This window comes from Passer montanus, unplaced genomic scaffold, assembly GCF_014805655.1.
Source record: "Passer montanus isolate IOZ18808 unplaced genomic scaffold, ASM1480565v1 scaffold114, whole genome shotgun sequence".
Classification (NCBI taxonomy): Eukaryota; Metazoa; Chordata; class Aves; order Passeriformes; family Passeridae; genus Passer; species Passer montanus.
The window spans coordinates 552,655-558,344 of record NW_024358058.1 but is presented as its reverse complement, the minus strand read 5'-3'; the positions used below and the strand labels follow the sequence as shown (position 1 = coordinate 558,344).

At 51.1% G+C, this 5,690-nt stretch overlaps 1 protein-coding gene across 3 annotated transcripts in view; it reads left to right on the top strand.

Moving 5' to 3' along the window:
- The first annotated feature begins 2,889 nt into the window (after positions 1-2,889).
- Positions 2,890-5,690, top strand: part of ELAVL1 (ELAV like RNA binding protein 1) — a 41,919-nt gene continuing 39,118 nt past the window's right edge. For all 3 annotated transcript variants that reach the window (XM_039696672.1, XM_039696671.1, XM_039696670.1), the window contains exon 1: positions 2,890-2,894. The gene's annotated coding sequence lies outside the window, so the exon portion shown is untranslated. The remainder of the gene's footprint in view (positions 2,895-5,690) is intronic.

The following is a 5,690-nucleotide window of genomic DNA, read 5'->3' as shown; positions in this document are numbered from 1 at the left end:
CAGCACAGCCACACACTGACCAGCTCCACGTCCTCCTGCTGCTGTTCCAGGGCTGGGGCAGCTCTGCAGGGGGGGTCTGAGCTGAGCACAGGGGCAGAGGGGCAGAATCCCCCCCTGCCCTGCTGCCCACGCTGGGGGCTCAGCCCAGCACAGGGGGGGTTTCTGGGGCAGTGCCCATGGCCGGGGCAGGCTGAGCCTCTCACCCACCAACACCCCGAGTCCTTCCCCAGGGCTGCTCCTGATCCATTCTCTGGGTTTGTGCTCGGAATGCTTGATCTCAAGACTAACAAACCACTCTCCAATAACATTATTAAAGCATACATCAGGCTCTTCAAAACTCCCCACTGCTAGTTCACACTACCACACATTGTACCATAGTGGTACCAGTGGTCGGTTTTGTCAAACATTCAAAAGTACCAAAAAACCAGGTGTATATTGAGGTGCCTCAGCGTTGGAAGGAATGATGAATCTGACCCCATGTTCTCAGAAGGCTAATTTATTATTATACTATATTATGTTAAAGAATACTATACTAAACTATAGTAAAGAATACAGAAAGGATACTTACAGAATGCTAAAAAGATAATAATGAAACTCACGACTCTCTCCAGAGTCCCAACACAGCTTAACCCTGATTGGCCATTGCTTAACTCACAGCAGAAACCAATGAAACAATCACCTGTTGGATAAGCAATCTTCAACCACATTCCAAAGGAGCAAAACAGAGGAGAAGCAAATGAGATAAAATTGTTTTCCTTTTTCTCTGAGGCTTCTCAGCTTCCCAGGAGAAAAATTTTGGGCAAAGGGATTTTTCAGAAAATATTAATGTGACACAGGTGTTTTTCCTAAGCTGTTGGGGAAACAAAAAAGTAAATTAATCAGTGTGTTTACTGCGCATTTTACTACTGCTTAATATCTTCCTGGAAAATGGGGACTGGAAAATGATGATAAATGTAATTAATATTGTCTAACTGACAGTCTGACAAAGAGTCTTTCACACCAACAGCTCACTGGACAGATACAACTATGCTACAAATTAAATCACAACCAGAATAAAACCACACACAACCACAAGCTTCATAAATTATGAGCTTGGAATAAAAATGACTCCTGGCAAGCAGTAAAGCTTCTGACTTGCTTCCTTACATTTTGTTGTTTTTCTGTTAAATCTTTTACCTACTGATAAAATTTAAAGGAGATTTTTTCAGAATCTAGGCTAATAGATGGTGGCTGCTGCACAACAAACATCTAGGGGAGAATATTTACAGAGGTGATTAATACATAAAGGAAAAGAGAAACCAAATAAAGGCGGGGAGGGGAAATCAGCTTCAATAACAGCTTATAATAACTATACATTTGAATTTAATTAAAACTTTTCCACATCTATCTGCAGATGATTACGTGTGGCTGGTTTAGTTCAAGCAGCTCAGTGCAGAGAAACCTGAACTGACATGTTCCTCAGCCAATGTGCTGCTGGTGGCAGTGCTGCTTCAGGGCTCACACAGCCATGCCCGGCGTTTTCCTCATTGACCTCAGGAAATCCTGGAAAAGTTCTCCTACAAGTCACTGAGAATGTAAATGGGGGTGATCTTTCTGCAGCACAACTAGAGGCAAACATGCTCCAGGTGAGATAATTCACCTCACAAGTGACATGACCGCAGAGGCAGAACAAGAACAGCAGTTACAGGTAACCTCAGGGAAGGTGACTCCCATGGGAGTGAAACAGCAAGGGTGAGTCCATCCTTCTGCAAATGGCCAGAAGGGACTTCCAAAGAGGGCAAACTGCTCCAGACAGTGGATATTATTCCTGCTCAGGGGAGGAAATGACACTTGGAACAAAGACAAAAGCATCAAGGAGCAGGACACCAGGAAGACTGAGAGAGCACAAGGAAACAGCACAGAAAGAACAGCGTTATCTAGAAGGATGCTATCAGTGGAGCAATACAGGAGCCCTCAAGTCAGGGTGATGGAGCCACAAACCCAAAGATGAGGATCAGAAAGGGTCGATAAGCAAAGCCTTGGAACAGAGCTGGGGCATGCATTGAGAGAGCAGGGGTGAACCAGAGAATAATGGAGAACAGGGGCTGAAAGCCTGTGGAGAGGAAGACACAGGAGAGCAAAGGTGACCTCATAGAGGGGAGAAATCAGAGAACAACATGCAAAACCCTGAAGAAGGGAAATAAATGCAAACAGAGAGGAGCCAAGGAGGGATGGCTGGAAGGCACCAGGGCACCTTTCCAAGGGGAATCACAGAATCAGGGAATGGTTTGGGTTGGAAGGGATCTTAAAGCTCATCTTATTCCACTCCCTGCCATGGCAGGGACACCTCCCACTGTCCCAGGCTGCTCCCAGCCCTGTCCAGCCTGGCCTTGGGCACTGCCAGGGATCCAGGGGCAGCCACAGCTGCTCTGGGCCCCCCAAGCCAGGGCCTGCCCACCCTGCCAGGGAACAATTCCTGCCCAATCTCCCATCCATTCCTGCCCTCTGGCAGTGGGAAGGCATTCCCTCTTGTCCTGGCACACCAGGCCTTGTCCAAAATCCTTCTCCAGCCCTCTTGGAGCCCCCCATGGCATTGGAAGAGGCTCTGAGGTCTCTCCCCTTCTCTTCTCCAGGCTGAACATCTCCAGCTGTCTTATAACGAATAAGGGCGGGAGATCAGGGCAGTGGCAGCTGCCCAGGACGCTCCAGCACCCGCAGTACTCCTGTGCCCTGGGGCCAGCAGCCTGTGAGGGGCCAAACGAAAAGCACTCAAAAAATTCCACAGCCAGCCCAGCCGGTGCCGCCATTTCACTCCTGAGGGCTCAGGGGGAGCGCGGCGCGCCGTGGGCGGGGCCATAACAGACCCCGCCCCCTCCACCGGCCGCCATTTCAGAGCGGCGGCAGCGGGCCGGGCCGTGCGGCTGCGGCGGCACCGCGGGGTAAGGGCGCTGCTCTGCGGGGTTTTGCAGCGCTCACAGCCGCCGGAGCCCGGGGCCCCAGCGGCTACGGAGCCCGCAGTGCCCACTACGAGCGTGTCTGGGGACTGTCGCTCAGGGCTGTAACCGGGAGCGTGCACCCGAGATGGGGCGGCTTCTGGAGCCTCCCTGCTGTTCTCTGTGTGGCGTCTGCGCCGTTAGGAATCCATCCATCCACTCTCCTTCTGTAACCCGGACTGCTCAGCTGAGGGCCCTTGGCTCGTTCAGCTGGAGCACAGGAGACTGAGGGGAGGCTCCTGGGGCTGCAGCTCCTGCCCAGGGCAGGCAGAGGGGCAGGGGCTGAGCTCTGCTCTGGGACAGGGCCAGGAGCCCACGAAGGGCTGGAGCTGTGGCAGGGCTTGGCATGGAGCTCAGGGCAAGGCTCTTGCCCCCGAGGGTGCTGGCACTGCCCAGGCTGCCCAGGGAATGGTCCCGGCCCCAAGGCTGCCAGAGCTCCAGGAGCGTTTGGACAGCGCTGCCAGGGCTGCTCAGGGTGGGGCTGTTGGGGTGGCTGGGCAGGGACAGGGGCTGCCCTGAGCATCCCTGAGGGTCCCACCAATCCAGGACATTGTAACTTTATGATTCTATGGTTATTCACAGCCAGGTACCATTTGTCCTTATGCTGCTGCTTCCATCCATCAATTCCCACTGCATGTTTCCCTTCTGTGTCAGAACCATGTTCACCAAGGGCTTCCTGGGTACCGTGTCTTCACTGAGCTTTTTTCATGTTTCAAGATATCCCAAGAAATGGCATGACCAAAAATACCTGTGGCATTCATGTTACATTATCTTGAGATAATTTTAGACATGACATTTGGCTTTACCTTGCTAAAGTTCCACATTATCATGAAACCTTCAGGCTGATGTTTTCATATTGAACTGAAACTCTGTACGAGATGATTAATATATAGCAAAAAGCATAATAGCAAAAAGAGATAATTCCTTTAAAATTGATACACTGTTTCAAAGGACACCTTTTAATTGCCAGCACATCTTAAATAAGTGTTTATGGTGATAGATGAAATTATGAGATTGCAAATACACTGTCAAAAGATAAAGGCATTAACGCTCTGTGCAGTATTGTGCTCATGGCCTCAATTTTTGAAGATTTGAGACCCACCTCATGTCCAAGAAGGGGATTGTTAATTAAAACCTGGATGACACAAGGAAAACATCGAATTTACAATAAAAGAAAACTGCCACTGATGTGAATGACAATATTGTGATTTTGGGGCTGGCACGATGAGCAAATAACAGATGCACAAATGTCTTTAATGTTTTATGAGGCCTTGAAGGATATTTCCAAACCTGTCAGGCTTGGAATTTTCATGTGAGGATTCCCCATCTGGCACTGAGAGCTATTGTAGAAAGGAAAAGAAAATGGCAATGTTTTTAACATCACTCTTAATCTAACATCCTCAGTAGGCTGTTCATGGAGCTGAGCATTAGGGTCTCTGTGACGCTGTGCCCATTGCACATGGCAGAGGCTGGGCTGTCCTTGGCTGACACATGTGGAAGAGCAGGACATGGCCCAGTGTAACAGGGCCGCTTGAAGGGGTTTCTGGGCAGTTAAACCAGAAAACATCAGTGCACCCATCTTGGGAGTTTACCAGACAAGGTCCTGCTAGAAGCCACATCATGATAGGCAGAGAAACATATTTGTATTTTCATTGAGTAATGTGCCACATATTCCACTAGACAGAGTATTTCCACATGTGTGCATGGAAATACCAAAGAACACACACTCCTGTCTTGCTGCAATTCCCATCCTTCAGGTGAGATCTCACTCTTCTAGAATGAAAAAAGGAGCTAGAGAAGGGGAAATTTGATTTTCAGGCGTGTCACTCAATTAAGTAAAACTTAAATGATGAGTTGTCTGTGAATGAAAAGGAACATCATGTATTGTAGTGCAGAAGTATTCTGATTTTTCTTCCCCAAAGTTGAGCACCTTAACACAGGATTTACACACCTGAAGCTTACAGGTCACACACCAGGCATGCTGCTTTTACTAGTGTATTATTGCAGAGTACTGTTGGCAATGACAAAAAGACTTATTTTTCTGCAGAATAGTGGAATTTTAGTCTCACAGATGTCTCCTGTGCAGTGGAAATAGGTGCAGATACAAAGGGGTGCCCTTGGCTACGAAAAGTGAAAACGGAAGAGGGCAGCTGGTCCCTTCAGGGCGCTGCAGAACTTCTCGGAGCACAGCGAAGCGCTGGCCACCAGTTCCTCTGACAGACCATCATTTGCATCTCACTTACACAGAAAGCATTTAATCTCCTAACCAGTCCCCAGCAGTGACGCGGGTTGTGCCCGTGGAGATTCCCTGGCCCTCAGCCGAGGAGAGGCTCGGCTGCCGCGAGCGCTGCCCGCGGCCGGCGGGCCCAGGGCTGCCGTGCTCCATCTTCCACCCGAGCCTGGCTCTCTGCACAGGGCACGGCTCGCGTTTCCCCTGCTCCAAGAGCCCTGCCGGCCAGAGGAGGCACGCTCTCCACAGAGCAGCGGGACCCGGCCGGGCCCCTCCAGCCCCGGCGCTGCCGCTCGCGGGCCCCGGCCGCGCTCCCCTCCCCCCGGCGCGCGGCACGCTCCGCCCCCGGCCGGCCCTTGACGGACGGGCGGAGAAGCCAATGGCCCGCGGGGCACGTGCGCGCGGCAGCCAATGGGTGTCGGCGGGCGGCGCGGGGGCGGGGCGGTGGCGCTGGAGCGGCTCGTTGTGCGCTGCGGACCGATCGCCTC